Raw genomic sequence first — 18,916 nt, 5'->3', positions numbered from 1 at the left:
AGTTAAAAGGAAGTTGGGTCTTGGATACGGGAAACGACAGCTACTGGGTAGGTCAGAGGCCTAGGTTAGTGGAGGCAGGAGTGAGTTGGGGAGACTTCCTGGAGGAGGAGGTATACCTGCAGCCTCGATAAGGGAGAGAGTTAGAATAAGTAGGAAGGAAAGCAGGGTAGGAGCCCTATAAGTGCATAGAACCAGGGGCTACATGGGAGCATGACATGGTGGGGACCCCAGACTGAGGGGTACCTTGCAGGGGCACACGACACAAAGTCTGGCACCTTCAGACGAGGCTGAAACTCACTTTTTTGAGAGGCAGTGAATGCCAAGGAGGAATCCTGGTGGCAGGGGAAGGCTCCTGCAGTAGGAATGGCCACTCCCTGGTCCGGCCAGTGAGGATGCTGAGTGTTTGAGTCAGGGTGTCAGATGACCTGGTTCGTTTGGCATCAGGTCATGTCCTCGACCACTTCATGCCTTAGTTTGACTACCTGGAAAACAAGGGCATTGGAGGAGTCCTCTGGCATCTTGTGATCAATCACCTTGCCTGGTAACCTTGAGCAAAGCATGTCACTTCTGAGACTCGCTGCCCAGTTTGTAAAGGGAAGAGAAGGAAACCCCACTGCTCTGCCACCTCACTGAGGCAGAGGCACCTCACTGGGAGGACGAGGCAGAAGATGCCAGGGCAATCATCCCCGAGTCCACTGCCAGTCAAACGTGCAGGGTCAGAACGCAGTGGGACCGTTTCTGACTGGGCGCCTGCAGGGCTGCAGCCTGCTTCCAGCAGCCAGGTCCCCTCTCTGCTGTGCTTCCCCAGCCTCCGCCGTTCGGTCTCTTGGGGTTGAAGACAGTACAGTCTGAGCAGTCCCGCCCTACATCTGGAAGGACTTCCTCAGGCCACATGGCCTGTAGCCGTCACCCCCCCACACACACACACACACACACCCACACACCTGGCAGCAGGCGTGCAGGCAGGCCCACCTGGCACTGGAGCCTACTAGCCCGGGGTGGATGCGTCCAGTCTGCTCTGGGCCCAGGGTCCTGGCTCCGGCACTCTCAGCTCACCAAGGTTTATTTATTTATCATTTGTTTGGGGTGAAATAGGAGAGAATCAGATCCAGTGGGCTGTTTTAGCAGCAGTTGGAAAGAAAGGCATGTCTGTTTTTCCCGAAAGAATCCCCTGCATTGTGGCCCTGGCCCCTTGGTTGGGTTTTGACAGACAATGCCCTTCTTTCTCCCTGTGCCCGCCGGCTCGCCCCCGCCTGCCCGCCCGCCTGTCTGCCCTGGGTCCGTGGGCCTGCCGCTGCCCGCTTGACTTGGCTGCTGGGAAGGAAGAGAAGGAGACGCCTGAGGCCTTGGCTGTTTGTCCAGCCTGGCCGACCAGGCCCTGCAGGACTTCTGGGGCTGCCACACCCCTGCGGCCCCCAGATCTCTGTGTCTGGAGCCTGACTCTGTAGAAATGTGCTGAGGGCCTGCCCTGTGCAGGCGTTGTGCCCACAGAAGTGAAGCTCTCCCCCCTCCTGGAGTGAGGCCCAGGGTTCAGGTCTCAGGTGAGCCCTTGTGTCCCTCCCACTACTGCCAGCTGAATTTTCATTGCCATCTTACAGATAGACAGATGGAGACTCTCAGGGGGTCAGCGACGTGTCAAGCTCACACAGTAAAGTATTGATGGCTGAATTTGGGAACCCATCTTTCAACCACCCTGGGCAGAGGCGAAGGTCAGTAGGTCAGCAGAGGCTGAGGGTGACCAAGGCAGCCTCTGCAGGTGACCGCTGTGTTCCCAGCCTGTTTGTCTGCAGCCCTTTGCCTCACCCTTTCTGTAACCTGGCCGAAGCCTTTTGTTATGTGCAGAATAGAGTCAGAGTCGTAGCCTGGCCCCTGGCAGTCTCCCTGTTTGCCTCTCCAGCTCCACCAAACGTGTCTCCTTTTCCTTTTCTTTCTCCAGTCTCTTTCTGTTGTTGCTCTTTCTTGAGCACGCCAAACTCAATTCTGTCTCAGAGTCTTCACATTTGCAGCTTAGCTGCTTGCCGCTCTTTTCTCCTGAGGTTGGCATGGCTGGCCCTTGCCCAATAAGGGGGCCATTTGATTTAAATGGTCTCCTCCCTACTCACACTGTTTGACTCCTTACCTTTCTCTCCTTTTGTTTGTATCTTGTGTCACTTCCTGAAATCATAATGCTTACATGCTTACGCATTATATTTCTATCTCCCCCACTAAGATGTAAGGTCCTTGCCTGGCCCATTCTAGGGGCTTGGTAAATTTGTGAATGAATGAATTGAATTAATGAATGAATGAATGAAATGTTATGTCTTGATTTTCAGGGACTTTTTCTCAGAATAGTTATTGTTTCCTCCAGGAAGTTTCTGGGCCCTGAGGACACAGAGCTGAAGAACCATGGCCTAAAAAGTTATAGTCACAGGACAGATGATGGGAAGACACCAGCAGAATTAGGCAGAGAAGTTAGGTGGCCAGCTTCAGAGTCAAGCATATTGTGGGACCTGGGGCAATTTTCTTAGCTCTTTGTGCCTTGGTTTCTTCATCTGTAAAATAGGAATAATAATAGTACTTCCTCCAAGGAAGGTTTTGAGGAGTGAGTTAATAGATAAAAAGCACTTAGAATAATGCCTGGCCTATAGTAAGCGCTGTCTTAGTGTTATCTACGATTACTGCTATTATAATATATTTATTAGCTGTTTTTACAATTAGTACTGCTAGTAGTACTGTTATTATTTCAACTCAGTACTGACATTTACAACCCATGTATCCATATGTTGGTCATGTAAGCTTCCTGTGCCTCAGTTTTCTTACCTATGGTTATTGGTGGTAGACTAGTCTCATAGATTTGTCATGGGATGTATTGAAAAAATAAACATCAAATACTTAGCAAAGTCATGGGAGCGGACGACCTGTGGACAGAGGAGAGAGACTCGGGGTAAGAGAGAAGGGGGTGAGGGGGCTGGGTTGGAAGTGGGGTGCGGCCAGTGAGAGGGGGTGATTCAGGGGCAGAGAAATGAGGAATGTAAAGAACTAAGAGAAGGGAAACATCTTGGAATTTCGAGGGATAAAAAAGAAGGGGAGGTAGAAAGGCCATCTTGTTCTGTCACTTGGGAGGGTCCTGGGACCTTGTGGAGGAGGAAAGATTGTGCATTCCTCTCCCCAACTAGCCAAGTTCCAGGAAAAGGATTTGGGGTGAGATCTTTGAGCTGGGTTTCTTCTCCATCACCCTCCTAAAAATACAAATATTGTCCTCTTCGAAACATCTGAAGAGTGGAGAGAAGCACATTTGGGGTTCACATCTGAAGGCTGTCCTTTCTGCCCCACTCTCATCTCCTTGGCCTGGGGTCAGGGGCATCAGGAGGTGAAATGTTAGTAGCCTGAGATGTGTATTTACCACCAGGAACTCCAGGGACCACAGGTTGGCTGGGGTGACAGATTTGAAAGTTTGACGTTGGATTTGACCCCTTTTATCTTTTATGATTCCATTTTGCTCATGAGCCTTTATCTGGTCTGTCTGTTACCCCCAAGCAATGCCCTTAGGATGACAGGACCTTCCTTTCCACTATCCCAAAGCCCAACTCACTATCATAGTCTTTGGCCCCAGGATTGTAAAGCCTGTGCCATCAGGATTTCAGAACTTGCAACCTCAGGATCACAAAGCCAATGGCCCGCAAATTCCAGAATTATCACTGCCTTGATTTTTAGAGCCACGTCCACAAAGTCCCGGAGCCCTTTCAGGTGTTTATCTGACTTCAGATCCGTGCTATCTGGTCTGCTCTGTCCCTGCCTTTCTGCCCCTGGCAGAATCGTGGACCCAGGAATCAGGTCTGGTCCTGGGGCTTCTGGCAGGCGGCGCTGAATCACCAACAAGCCGTGCACCTGGCTGAGCCTTGGTTTCCTCACCGCTAAGATTCAGGTAACAAACAACCCAGACGGTGCTTGTGAGGATCGAGAAGAGAATGTGGTGGAAAGTGCTGCACAGATGTGAGCCGTTCCCGTTTTAGTGCCTGTCAGCCCTGCTCAGCGTCAGCATCGTGACACTGGAAAATCCAGCTACGTGCCCTGCTTGTCTTGGCTTTCATTTGCTCCATGGGCCGTGTCCACCCTTTGCTATTTGCCCAGATTTTTAACTCAATCCACTTTCCGGCTCCTCCAGCCCTCTCGTCTGGTTTCACTGTTTCCCAGCTTCCCTGTGCATTTTCCAGGGGTGTCCAAGTCCCAGTGGATTCCTCTCCTCCCCTCACCCCCTCCCTCCGTTTATGCTTCAGCTGTAGCCCTCTACACAGCTGCTTTGGATATAGGTGATATGTCAATGTGTTAATTATGTTATGCTCATTACCTCCTGTGCCCTGTCCCTCTGAGTCTTTGGTGTCTAAAACCATTGCCTGACCCTGAGTGAGGCCCTGCCTTTCTGAATCTTAATTAACCCGGGGAAAGTAACACATACCTCGGGAAATTGCAGGGATCCACAATGCGCAGAACACTAGCCTTAAAGCATTCAGAGTAGCTTGCACTTAGTAGGTGCTCATAAATAGTAAGAGAAATGACAAAACAAGGTTAGGAAGAGCATAGGCTCTGAACTCAGGTTCACACCACACCTCTGCTCCGTGAGAACTCTGTGATTTTAGGCAGTCTACTCAACTCTCCTAAGCCTTAACTTTCTCATCCTCAAAATCCTTTGAAATGGCAAAGCAGGATTGCAGTAAGGTTTGGTGCTAATATCAAGGAAAATGCATGGAAAAGAGCAGGTGTCTATTATTATTGTTTATCTTTCCCTTTGTGGAAGAAACCTAGTCTTAGCTACCTTTTTGCACCCCCTTGGGCTGTTGTATGTAGCACAACTTAGTCTCTGAAGTCAGGTGACATAGCAAACAGGTAATGCTAAGGGAAGAGACTGCAAAGCAGTGACGGGGGAATAGAAATCTCTGAGCAGATTCAGGGGAACACTTCCCAGCCCACTTCCCAGCTGGTGAGGTCAGCGTCACCTTGAGACCAAAACCAGAAAAGACATCGCAAGAAAGAAAACTATAGGCAAATCATAGTCTTAGGTCATGAACATGGGTCGATGCAAAAATCCTCAACAAAATATTAGCCAGTCAGATTCAGGAATATATAAAAAGGATAATACATCATGACCAAGGGGGGTTATCCTGGGACAACAAGCCTGGCTTAATGTCCAAAAATCAATCAGTGTTTAACTTATATTGACGGAACTCATATGATCATCTCATTAAATACAGAAAATCCTTTGGCAGGATTCAGCACTGTTCATGATAAAAAAAACTCTCAGTAAGCTGGGATCAGAAGGAAACTTTTTTGATCGGATAAAGGACATCTACGGAATACCTACAACTAACATCAAACATAATGATGAAAATTAAATACCTTTTCCCTAGGCTCAGGAACAAGATAAATCACCTATATAAAAAATGACTCCTGTACAGAATAAAAAGCCCTCAAAACTCAAGAATAAGAAAAGAAATGCAGTTTTAAAATGAGGAATAGATTTGAACATTTCTCAGAGGAAGATATATAAATGGCCAATAAACACATTAAAAATGCTTAGTATCTTTTGTCTTTAGGAAAATGCAAAATAAAACTGCAACGAGAATTACTAGAATTGCCATGATATTAGCATTGCTACAATCAAAACTGACAATGCCAAATGTTGACGAGATCGTGGAGCAGCTACTGCTCTCAGCAGTGCAGCTGGAAATGCAACATGGAACAAACACTCTGTAAAAACAGTTTTGTAGTTTATTATAAAGTTAAACATACAGCTAGCATACCTGGAAATCCCACTCCTAGGTATTTACCCACATGAAATAAAAGCCTATGTTCACACAGAAACTGTACACAAATATTTATGATGGCTTTATTTGTAATCACCCAACACTGGAAACAACCCAAATGGCCCTAAACTGGGAACTTGATAAATTGTGATATGTTCCTACAATGGGATACTGTTAAAGAAAAGGAAAGAACTACTGATATAGATGACACAGATGAATTTCAAATTCATTTTGGTAAGTGAAAGAAGTCAGACTCAAAAGCCCACATAATGTGTGATTGATTTATATGACATTCTTGAAAAGGCAAAACTAGAGACTAGTCTCTCTGACTAGTTTTAGAGCTATTGCTACATTGCTGTCCAATCAAAAACTTATTCTGGAGGCTTATTATCTCCTGGGAATATGACAACAACCTCCTCCTTGCTCTCTTTGCCTACCTGCCTTCTGCCCCCTGCACATGCTGTCCCACAGAGCTCGTGTACACAGCCCCTTCTTTCAAAGGCTTCCATTGCTTCTGCTGTGAATTCTGAATCCATCCCATAGCCCACCACAACTTCCCCAGCCCCTCCTAAGTTCCAGGAATACTGAACTACTTTGTATTTGCTGTCAACGTCAAACTCAGTCCTGCCTTGGTGCCTTTGTGGCACGCTTCCTTATTCCAAGAATTCCAGCACCTTTTATTTTTTTCTGTCTTCTCAAACTCCAAAGCTGCCTTGAGATACTTCCTCCTGGAGAGTCCCCGAAGGACAGAGCTGCATACTTCCTCTTCATTGTTCCTGAATCAGTCTGCTTGTTGCATCTCTGACTGTGGAGGCCATATCCGTCATCACAGTCCGACAACTACCCCTGCTCTGCTCCCCATCCCCCTGATCTTTTGCAAGCATTACCCCCACCAAGTATCTTGCACATCTATCTCTTGAATTCTGCTTCCAGAAGGATGTCTCGTCTGTTTATTCCTTTTTCCCGCATTGGTCTTTACTTCTTCTTCCACTGGCTCTTAATTATGTATTTATCAATTTGTTCAACAGACCCACCATTCACAGTGCCTACAGCTCAGTGTCAAGGTTGCTGTCTTCCCACTGCACCCAGCTGGATCTAACTTATCTGTCTTTGCCTAACACACATAAGAATTCCCTGGCCGGTGGTCCCTTCTTTCCTGGGCTTATACATTCCTGGGTTTTGCAATGCCATCTCTTATTCCCTCGTTAGCTTCCTCCTTTAAGACCCTCTATAAGTCTCAGGTGATGGCACCTGGCTTGATGACTGCTCAACACAGTGCTTAGCATGTATCAGGATGCAGAAACTACAAATTGACTGACTGAATGACCTTCACATGACTGTTGTCAGGGTTGATTAGAAGAGATAATGTGGATAATGTGACAAACATGCAGCCTGGCAGGCAGTAGGTGCACAGTAAATGCACATGGTTTATTTCCAGTAAATTCCATTGGATGGCCTATCTCACATATTAGAGCTGACGTTCTCTTCTATTGTAGTGTTGTGTTTTGTTTTGTTGGTTTTTGTTTTTTTTTATATACTTCTCATGTACAGTTGGGAAAGAGACAATGAAACCTTCTACATTGTGTTATATTTCTGTCCTGAGATACAGGACACAAATGTGCACGCCTTGTGGGGTGGCGCCTCACCAGGATGGAGTCAGGAGGCCTCCGTGCCAGCCTGGGTGGCTGTGCCAATAGCTTGTTTTATGATCCTGCCCTCCTTTGGGTCCCACTTTCACCAACTACAATAGAGAATCAGGCTCTGAATTCCACAATCCTTGCAGAACTAAGACTCTGCACAATGACCCAGAACCAAAAGAAAGGAACGTGGATATGTTTCTTGTGTTAGAGATTGTGCTTTTTCCTCTCTCCACCGCCTTTCTCCATGAAGGCCGAGAGTTCATCATAGTGACTTGCAATAACAGAAAGTTATAAAGATGCTCAGTAAACACTTTAGAACTTGATATTAATGATGCTTTACAGTTTATCTGTGGGGAAAATAGGTATCTTTCACCTACATTTAAAATTTCTTGCCAGAAGTGAGGGAAGAAAATGATCATTTTTCATGTTAGCTGTGTGCTAGTGTCCTAGAGTAGAGGTTCAGTGTGCGTGTCCTCATTGAACATTCAAAACCCCACACTGGGGTAGCCACTGTTACTCTTATGGTTTTGAATGGGAAACCAAGACTCAGAGAGAAGAAGAAATTTCCCTAAAGACTTGGGACCACCAAGTGATTGGGTTTTGAATCACTGCTCCCTGATTCCAAAATTTGGGCTCTTCTGTTGAGGTTAAGTGCTTTTTGCATTTAGGCATTCAAAAAAGAAAAATAAAAAACAAATAGGTCCTAGCCAGGTGGCTCAGCAGTTGAGTGTTGGCCTGGTGTGTGGAAGTCCCTGGTTTGATTCCTGGTCAGGGCACACAGGAGAAGCGCCCATCTGCTTCTCCAGCCCTCCCCCTCTCCTTTCTCTCTGTCTCTCTCTTCCCCTCCTGCAGCCGAGGTTCCATTGGAGCAAAGTTTGCCCGGGCGCTGAGGATGGCTCTGTGGCCTCCACCTCAGGCGCTAGAATGGCTCTGGTTGGAACAGAGCAACGCCCCTGATGGGCAGAGCATCGCCCCCTGGTGGGCATGCCTGGTGGATCCTGGTCAGGCAAGTGCGGGAGTCTGTCTCTCTGCCCCCTCTTCTCACTTTAGAAAAATACAAAACAAACAAACAAACAAAAATACCTTTAAACTATTTAGAAATGACAGGTCAGTGGATGCATGGGCATAGAATATAAGAAGCTTGTGCTCTTAAGTAGCCAGCCTTATTTAAATCTCAACTCTGTTCCCTACAGGCCTTGGGTCTTGGACAAGTTCCTCTACTTCCTCTGCTTCCCTTTCTTCATCTGTACACTAGTAGAATAATAGTATCTACCTTTTAAGTTGTTACATGCATTAAATCAGTTAATATGCACTTAGTAAATATGCATTAAGTGTTAAGAATTATCTTTAACATTATTATTATTGTGGTCATAGTCATTGTTATTTTGATCCAAGCCTGGGGTCTGGCGAATTTCTGCAGGCTCTTCTGTTCTGGAGCACGCTACGTGGGTGGCAAAGGGAGTCAGTTCTTCTGGGGAATGTCGTTGCAGCTGTTAAGCTGCAGTCCAGCCCATTTACTTACTCATGGAGGGGAACCACACAGCGCCTGAGCCCCACTTGGCCTGGGAAACGATAGCTTCCTGGAGTCTTGCTTACTGGTTCCTGGAGCAGGACCCTGAACATGTGTAAACACCCCAGTTATGGAGATGCTGCCTCTCCCTGCTCTGGGCCCTTCTCCCAACCCACCTGCTCCCAGCCCTGGGCCTGCTCTGTCTTAAGGGCTTAAAGTGCTCTGGGCTGATGAGCCCAGGAGCTGCTCTGCTTATACTCCAGGGGAGCAAGAGGGTTTGTTCCCCTGTAGGTAGAGAACTCCATAACAGCAAGAGCATACTAAGAGCTCTTGGCATCCCTGGTGAGTCAGGGGATCTAAGAACAAAAGGGGCTTGAGGAAGTCATTTCAGAGCAGTTCTCCAACACCAGGTGGGAGTAAATCTGACCGCATCACTCCCTCCCCTAATTATGTTCATTCATTCATTGGACAGACATTTCTTGAGCTCCCATGTTGCAGAACAAAGTTGACAAGCTTTAATTCGCCAATGGTGTATGTACTATTGAGTAACATTTATTGAACCCATAAAATTCCAGGCATTGTTCTAAGAACTTCACAACTATGGATTCACTTAATGCTCACATTAAAACCCAGTGGGCAAGTTCTATGATCATCCCTATTTTGTAAATGAGGAAACTGAGATACAGAAAGGTGAGTGACTTGCCCAGGGTCACATAGCTGGTGCAGGCAGAGAAGGGACTCAAATCTAAGTAGCTGGGCTTCAGCCTCTCAAGAGATGAAGGCAGGTCACACAGTTCATCAGCACCTTCTCATGCCTTCTTTCAGCCTCACGATGATCCTGCGAGGTGGGCAAGGATTGTTAGCCTGATTTATAAATGAGAGGACCAGAGCTGTGAAATGACATGGCCAGGTTCACACAGCAAGTCAGTGGCCAGATTAAATTGAAACTGGTGGCGCAGTGGATAAAGTGTTGAACTGGAATGCTGAGGTTGCTGGTTCGAAACCCTGGGCTTGCCTGGTCAAGGCACATATGGGAGTTGATGCTTCCTGCTCCTCCTCCTCTTATTCTCTCTCTCTCTCTCTTTCTCTCTCTCCTCTTTCTAAAATGAATAAATAAAAATATATATTTTTTAAACAAAAAAGGCCTGACCTGTGGTAGTGCAGTGGGTAAAGCATCAACCTGGAATGCTGAGGTTACTGGTTCGAAACCCTGGGCTTGCCTGGTCAAGGCACATATGGGAGTTGATGCTTCCTGCTCCTCCTCCTCTTATTCTCTCTCTCTCTCTCTTTCTCTCTCTCCTCTTTCTAAAATGAATAAATAAAAATATATATTTTTTAAACAAAAAAGGCCTGACCTGTGGTAGTGCAGTGGGTAAAGCATCAACCTGGAATGCTGAGGTTACTGGTTCCAAACCCTGGGCTTGCCTGGTCATGGCACATGTGAGAAGCAACTACCTATGAGCTGATGCTTCCTTTTCCTCCCCACACCGCCTTTCTCTCTCTCTCTCTCTTTCTCTCTCTCTAAAATTAATAAATAAAAAAAATCTTAAAAACTTAGGTTTCCTGACTCTTAATGTAGTAATTCAGTGTTTTTTACACTGGGCTTCGTGTGTGTGTGTAAGTGTGTACTGTGTTTGTGTATGTGTGCACAGATATTTGCATGTGTATTTGTGTGTGCTCACAGGCACGCACCTCTATGTGTGACATGTATATGCGTGTGTGTTCACAGGCTTGCTGCATGCATTGTGTGCGCGTGTTTGGAGGGGCGGGTGAGTTGGGGACGGCACTGAGACACAGTGTGGACGGTCTGAGGGATTCTAGCCTAAAGAGGTCAGTATGCATCTGTGCCCCGAGGTCCTGGGTCTCCACTGGGTCTCTTCCTTCTCCTGAGTCTCTGTGATAGGGTGAGAGGAGGACAAGGAGGGTCTCAGCGGTCCCGTTCATCTCTGTCCTCCGCTGCTGCTGAGGGGCTGCAGTGAGCAGAGAGGAGGTGTGCGGAGAGCAAGATGTTTGGGACTGAGACAGAGAGCTGGGAGTGGGTAAGTGTGGGCAGAGAGTGTCATTCATACGCCCCTTCTGCTCTTCTGGGCTGGCGTCCAGGAATAGCTGTGGTGAGAACTACATTTTTAAAGTGGGTCTTAATGTTTTTCACTGCTGGAAAATATGCCATTATGGGCATTTTCCCCCTCCAAATTCCTGGACTGCCATGCCCCCCCCCCCAACAAGCTCCTGCCCACACTGCTCACTTTATTTTCTCTCTGACTGAAGCTTGTCTATCTTTCTTCCCACATGCCGCCTCTGTCCCTTGCTTGCACACAGAAGAGCAGGCTCACGTCTTGTTGCTGTCCGTGTCTGTGTGCCAGGAACACGTGACCGGGGAGATGTGACTAGGTTCACGGCTGGGCAGCAAGGTCCTGCCCAGGAAGCCAGCCTGGCGGATGGGGGCAGAGCACGGAGGCAGGGCGTGGGAGACTTCCACTGCTCTTCAGTTCACTAGAGGAAATGTGTAGTGGTCTTCGCTCCGGGAGACAGTGGTGACACAGTGGTTGGCGTGCGGCCTCTGTATCCGATAGCCACAGTCATTCCCGTTCAGTCCTTTCCAGGGAATGGGAACCGAGATAATAATAGTCGTGAGATCATAAGTGGGGTGATAATAGTACCTGTCTGTAATAACCCCCAGCACAGTCCATCATCCCCTTGATTGCCTTTGAGATGGTCACCGTCTGATGGTGGAGACTGCTGCTGACATGAGGAGAGTGAGATTCTGCTGCAACAGGGTCTGCTAGTGCCCGTGAGCACCTGCGAGCCGAGAGAGGCTTTCCAAGGTTGTTCCTTGAAAAGAGGTCTATGAGAGTGTGAGCAGAGTTACCCAGGGAGAGTGCATGGCACTTGGGACCAGGGGGGAGCTGGGGATGAAGAGGGTATCAATGGTGATGTGAGACCACAGGCTGGAAGGTCAGGTTGAGGCCAGACTGTGATGGACCTTCAGTAGCAGAGTTTTTACTGGGGCATTGAAGCCCTGCACGGTTTTTAACCTTGCTTGGATTTCAGAAGACCACTCTGGGTGCAGTGTGGCAGACAGACCAGAGAGGAGGGGCTGGAAGCAGGCCGGCCAGGGAGGAGGCTCAGGGATGGTCCAGAAGAGGGGCCCTGAAGGCCTGGGCTCGGGCAGGCTCTGACACAGGGGGAGTTCTGCATAGATGTCGGAATGAATAACTAGGAAAGAGGAGGCAGACTTGCTGTGTCACCTTGAGTTATTTACTTGTCCTCTGGGGGCTTCAGATTGTTCACAGGTGACAATGACACGGAAATAGTCCCGTGATTAATACCAGTTACACGCCTGGCCCGGTACCTCATGACTTGGGTGACTCTGGGTGAGTTAACCTGTCAAAGCCACTGTGATTTTTATCCCCAAAAGGGGGTTAACCATAGTTCCTTCTTTAAAGGGTTTTTGAGAGGATTAACAGAGAGATCCGTACAGAACACGCAACACAGTGCCTGGTAGACAACCCGCATAACTGTTATCTCTCATCATTGTTATTTATTGCTACCTTATTTATTATTACTGCTATCATTCACAATCGTTTCTCAACTACTTCGTGATAGCAAAATATCTAAATAGTGAATTGCAGCGTCCACCCTTGCATACTGTCTACAGTGCCGGACTACTCACTGAGCGTCTTTTTTTTTCATGGTCATATTGGCTTTTATTGGACTTCAACTTGCAAAACTTTAAAACTCTGCCTCCTCTTTCAATCCCACCGGTTCACACCAAACCCCTGTCCGAAGTGGAGCTGACTAAGGAACAGGGATTACAGAATCCTGGTAGGCATTAGGAATTCAAGGCTCACACAGTGTGATTTCAGGGGTCTTGGTCTCCGTTCTCTTCCTCAGCACTGTTACCCCAGGCACTGAGGCTGGGAAGCTCTCCCCTGCCTCCAGATCTTTCTCTAAGCTGGTTCTTCCTCCTGACCCCCTGTGTCCATCCGCCTGACTCTCTCCTCTCTCTCGCACCCATGCACAAATGCATATACTCTTACTTTTCTGTGGGATTCTGAACCCATCAAAGTCAACCTCTCATCCCACTTCTTCCAGGAAGCCTTCTCAGATCTCTGCTTCCAGGAGTGGATCTCGTCCCCAGCACTCTCACTGAGCCCTGTGTGTCTGTTATAAGTACTCTGCAGAGTAGCCAGGCCTTCTCTCTGACTGTGCACGTCGCCTCCACCCCACAGGTCCCAAGTGCTGTGTGCGTCGTGCTGAAGTCGAACTGAATCCAGCCTAGCTCCATTGTTTTATAGAGAGCCGCATGAGATTCCACCAGAAAGCTCCCTCTGCCCTCTTCCTAGCCACACTCCCAGAATAGAATTCCTCTGGATCCTGCAGTTATCAGTAAGCTAAGTTCACAGAAAACACATTATTCCTCAGCTAAAGTCACAGAAAACACACTGCTCCTGGAGTCAGGAGAGAAAAATGCCTTTTCCCAGAGGTTCCAGGAAGAAGACAGACGGAAGCACATGTCTTCTGGCACCCCTCCCCCCCCCCACCCCGCAAGCCCACCATTCACATTTAGCTAAGGACTTGAGACAGATAAACAGACAGGAAAGTGAAAAGGTTTATGGAAGGCCATATTGCAGAGACGGAGTGGGCTGAGACTAGAAAGAACAGTTTCAGAGGCTTTGTGAGACTGTGGTCCTGAGTTCCCCCTTCCTTGTCCCCCTGTTCTCTCCTCCTGCCCCGCCCTCTGCACACCTGTAGCCTGAACCCCACTCACCCCAAAGAGAGGTCCTGTGAGTGGACCGTACAGCCTTCCTGTGTGGCTTCTGGTCTCTTCCACGCCCGAGTTCCCTTGGTCTTACCTAATTTCCCTCAAGCCCTGCTCTGTGGGCCTGTGCCCGAGGTTTGGTAGCTGTGATATGTAATTTAGGCCCCGTTTGTGGCTGGCAAAATATGTAATGAGGACTAGAGCTGGAGAATGATAATGTTGTTGGAGACCACTGTGGGAATGGTGTGGGAGCTGAGCCGGGGGGGGGGGGGGGGGCGTTTCCTCTTGGGACAAGGAAGTCATGACAGATGTGTGCCCCACCCCTCCTCCTACCCTGCACTAAGTCTGGGGCCTTTGCTTCCTCTCCCTGGTGTCTGGGTGTGGGATGTTGAGGCTCAGCGAACAGAGTAACTTGTCTGAGAGGGCATCGCTAATGAGCGACGAAGTGGATCTGCGCGTGGGTCTGCCCGCCTGTAAAGTTGGCGTTCTGTCCTTCTGTGGCTTTGTTTCCCAAACTGAACATCATAAGCCATGGTGGGCCCTTTGGGATACCTCTTCTGGGCAAGAGAAAGAATTTAGGTGATTCAGTTTAGATACCTAACTATCGGTATTTTTAGGCCGTTCTGATGACATCAGTGGCTCGTGGGATGTGGCATTTGAAATTAGGACTAACCTAGAACACTCAGGTCTTTCAGTCCCTGTTGAGATGTGGCACTTGTCTCTGCAATTATGTCTTGCTTGCTCACTAAGCATTCATTCGCTGCTAGTAATAATGGACGACCTTGATTCTGTCACCTACTTTGTGCCGTGGTGCTGTCTCGCGGCGGCCCAGTTCTGAGCTCCCGTCTTGTGTGGGGTCTGACCGGCCCGCGGCCTGGAGCTCCATGCTGGTGAAGTGAGAGGTCACTGCAGCACAGTGACGACAGGTGTGCACAGCGCTTGCTGCGAGGGGAAGCTTTGAGTTAGAATCTCCTGAATTCAAATCCGGCTCCACTGTTGGGTAGCTCTTTAACCGTAGGCAAGTCACTCACCCTCTCTGAGCTTTTGTTCCCTCATCTGTAAACTGAGGATAAGGTTAGTGCCTCCCCAACAGGGTTGGGATGAGGAGTAGATGAGGTAAATTGCATCCTGGACTCAGCACAGCGCCTGCTGAAGAGGAGAGCCTCGATACATAGATAACGTTATATACTGTTAGAAGTGGTTGACAGAGAGCAGAGACTGACTGCCTGGAGTGAGGATGGGGCGTCCAAGGAGGCCTCTTGCAGGAGGTGGCACCAAAGCTACTCCGGAGGAATGAGTACGAATTTGGCAGGTGGAGAAGGAGAAGGGCGTTCGCAGGTTTGAGCTGCGTTGTTCAGAGGCCCCTTTCACTGTGAGCTGTATTGTCTGCAGCTTCTGACTTAGCCTCTGCCTTCTGTTTGGAGAGGAGAGGAGCAAACTCACTCCAGTGCCATCACAAAGGTTCTTTAGGATGCAGGAGGTTCTCGCTGCAACGCTTATTGGAATTCCAGGCCACCAAATTCGTCCTCTTACAGCCCCTCCCAGAGCCCTGTGTCAGACCCTGCTCTCCCTCCACCCCTACCTCCCATGGAAATGTGGCCCATGATGAACAGGAGGCATGGGTCCTGTTTGTAGCTCCATCAACTTTGGAAGCAGATCATGAGAATTTTCTGAATCTGGGCCCCCAGCCAGAAGGTATTTATAATCAGACATGGAGCAATCATTAGAGCAGAAACAATAAATTACAACAGCACAAGAGAACTCCCCAAGCCGCTCACGCAAGTGGGAATCCAGTGCTAGCAGGCTCGGGGAGGGCCCTCCTGCCCCGCCCACCCTCCCCCAGGCACCCTAGGGCCCTCATGCCCCGCCCACCCTCCCCCAGACACCCTGGGGCCCTCCTGCCCCGGCCACCCTCCCCCAGACACCCTGGGCCCTCCTGCCCCGCCCACCCTCCCCCAGGCACCCTGGGGCCTCCTGCCCCGCCCACCATCCCCCAGGCACCCTGGGCCCTCCTGCCCCGCCCACCCTCCCCCAGGCACCCTGGGCCCTCCTGCCCCGCCCACCCTCCCCCAGGCACCCTGGGCCCTCCTGCCCTGCTACACTCAGGCCCTGTCCCCGGACATCTCCCAGCAGCTACAGCTGTGCTGCCGGACCCATGTGCACTCTGGGGACTGAGGGAGGTGGGCCTCAGAGTGGGAATGGATGTGCCACTAAAGCACCTTCAGGGTCAGACCCTGGAAAGGTGTGGGGTCAGCCTAGTGTGGTGGAAGGAACCAAAGATCTGGGAATCAGAAGACCTGTGTGCAGGATTCAAGCTGAAGGACCACAGCACCGCTTTTCTCCAAGACTCAGCTTCCTTGTTCTTGAAATGGGAATCAGAGTATCTCCCATTTCACAGGATCACTGTGAAGATGGACCCGCTAAACAGAATGAATGCTTGGCGCATACTAAGTGCTTCGTAACATCAGCCCTCCCCCGCTTTCCTTCTACCCTTTGTCTGTGCTGTCCAATAGATCAATCATGAGCCATCTGTAACTATTGAAATTTAATTTAAACTCAATCACATTAAAATGTCATTGTCTCAATTTCACCAGCACATTTCAAGTGCTCCATAACCCCACGTGTCGAGTGGTCGCTGTTCTGGGCAGCACAGGTCCAGAACATGCCCTTTATTGCAGAAAGTTCTGTTGGACAGCACCCTTCCTCCTCCGATTCTTCTGCTACCAGGGAGAAGTTTGGTCCAGCAGCACTGGGCCAGGCCATAGGATTACAAAGATGATTGAAACTTGGTTCTGTCCGCCAAGGAGCACACAGTCTACCAGCAGTGATGGGCAAATGATGTGAGAAATGCTGGGATGGTAGCACAGAGGAAGGGACCTAACAGGGCCGAACCGGTTTCAACAGGCTTGAAAAAGGCCCTCTGGAAGGAGAATGTCTGAGCTAATGTGTAAAGGATGTAAGGTAGAGAATGACATTCTGGGTAGAGCAACAGAGGAGATGGCACTTCTAAAGATATGAAACTGAAAAAACAGAGCTTGTGTCTGTGCATGTAAGACCTCCAGTAGGTTGTTACTACCAGCGTATGAAGTATGAAGTGGACAATGACAGGGACAGGCGCCCCATCAAGGAGGACCCTGCATGCCCAGGAGGGTTCGACACTCCTGGTCTGCTAATTGCCCCACCTCCACCCATACTGGTGCTGAACCACAAATCTTCGACCCAGAGAAGTTTGCTGTATGACCCAGGCCTGAACTGTTAGAGCCACTGTCTTTTGAACTAGTCACTTGACAGCTGATAGCTTATGTAATTCTCCCAGCATCCCTGTGAGATAAGAGTTATTAATCCTCCTGTGAAGATGAGGAAACAATGACTTGTCCAGAGTCAGCCATGCAGTGGTGAGGCTGGAACTGGCCAGCTGGGCTCTTTCCAATCTGAGCATCATAGGCTCTGCCATGTTATAACCACTGTGGTGGTTAAACTGTATCTCCCTGGTCACATGGTTCCTTGTGCAGATTCCTTCACCTGCCGCGTGGGTTTTTGCTCCCGTGCTCATCCCTTTCCTTCCTGCATTGACTCCCCCTCCCTGCTGGGCATTTGGCTCACAGAGAAGCTGCAGTGTCTCCCGTCTAGAAACACTTGCCTTGTCTCAACCTCCCCATCCAGCTCCTGACGCATTTCTCAGCTTCCCATTATACCCGTGCTTCTCTGGTGACTTGTGTGTCCTCACTGTCCCCTTCCTTGTTTCCCGTTCTCTTCCCTGCTCAGCTGTATCACTAGTCATCCTCACTGTTGCTCTGACACTGCTTTTGTTCAGGTCACTACACGACTTTCGTTTTATCGCATCCAGTTGTCCGTCATTTTTGTCATCTCCTGGATGGACCTTGCTGTCTGAGCTCCAGGTAATCCCACTCAACTCCGTGCCTTGTGTTGGCACTCTACTTACACTATCCGTTTATATTATGGACACATGTAAGAGTGTTAGAACTGGGACCAGGATTTATAAGGACTCAATAAGTAGGAGTCAGCTAACAACATGATGATTACTCCTAAGCTTCTATTTATGGAGCTGAGCTCTGGACATGTATCTCCAGCTGTCTCCTCAGCGGCTCTTCTGGGATGCCTGTCAGGACTCTCAGGACTCTTCACGTCAGGAGCCCCTCGTGCACTTCCCCAAGCTGCTCCTCCCCAAGGCTTCCTCCTGGCGAATGGCTCAGATCCAAAACCCAGGGGCCCTCTTTGACTCCTCTCTTTTTCTCTCCACCCCCAGATCCAAGCCATCAGAAAGTCCCGGCTGTGCCCCTTCACTCTAAATTCCGAACCCTGCCTCTTGTCACTTTCCCCATTGCCACCATCCTCATCCATGCCACCTGTGTGAGTTGCAGCACCCTGTCTATGGGTGCCCCTATTACAGTGCTGTTCCCTTCCCACAAAAGCCAGAGGAATCCGTATTTGACTAGAGCATACTGCTCCCCTGCTTAACCCTGCCCTGCCGTCTCCCCTTTGCACTTAGAAGAAGTATCACGTTCCCAAAGAGGCACAATCTCAGATAGTAACATCCCTGTTACTCTACACCCCATTATTCTACTTTATTTTCTTCATGATACTCATCACTACTTGACCTTTGGTTTATCTGTCGCCACGTAACACACCGTCCCAGACTTGCTAACTTGACAGTCCCTTTATTATGCCCATAACCTGCGGGTCAGGGATCGGGGCAGGGAGCAGCTGGGCCGCTGTGCTCCTGACAGCACCCTGTGAGAGCACACGGGGTATTCCGCTGGCAGCTGCGCTGGGGTGGGGGTTCAGGAGGGCTCCCCTCTGAGAGGCAGGTACAGCAGAAGGCTGGGCCCTGCCGGGCGCTCACCCTCTCCATGTCGGCTCAGGGCTCTCCATGTGGCATCTCCAGAAACATAGCTGCACCTCTCACATGGCAACTCCAGACTCCAAGAGCTGGTATCTCAAGAGGCCCAAGTGGAAACTGCCAGTGTCCTTGAGTCCTGGGCCAGAAGGCTGGCCCCGCGTCACTTCCACCCTGTGGCTTGGTCAGAGTCGTCACAGTGCCCACCAGGACTCACGCAGCGGGGACACAGACCTCACTTCTTGCGCAGGGGCCATGCTAATCTTCTCTGTATCGTTCCAATTTTAGTATATGTGCTGCCGAAGCGAGCACACAGACCTCACTTCTTGATGGGAATGATGTCAAAGACTTTGTGGCCTCTTTCAA

General features: G+C 49.3%; 1 protein-coding gene and 1 pseudogene across 3 annotated transcripts in view; one reads left to right on the top strand and one right to left on the bottom strand.

Moving 5' to 3' along the window:
- The window catches only part of TRABD2B (TraB domain containing 2B), a 218,060-nt gene that overhangs the window by 37,419 nt on the left and 161,725 nt on the right, over positions 1 to 18,916 (top strand). The window lies entirely within an intron of this gene.
- Positions 18,792 to 18,862, bottom strand: LOC136401983 (U6 spliceosomal RNA; annotated as a pseudogene).

The sequence above is a fragment of the Saccopteryx leptura genome, chromosome 3 (genome assembly GCF_036850995.1).
Source record: "Saccopteryx leptura isolate mSacLep1 chromosome 3, mSacLep1_pri_phased_curated, whole genome shotgun sequence".
Classification (NCBI taxonomy): Eukaryota; Metazoa; Chordata; class Mammalia; order Chiroptera; family Emballonuridae; genus Saccopteryx; species Saccopteryx leptura.
The sequence above is the reverse complement of the archived record's forward strand: the minus strand, read 5'-3'. Positions and strand labels throughout refer to the sequence as shown.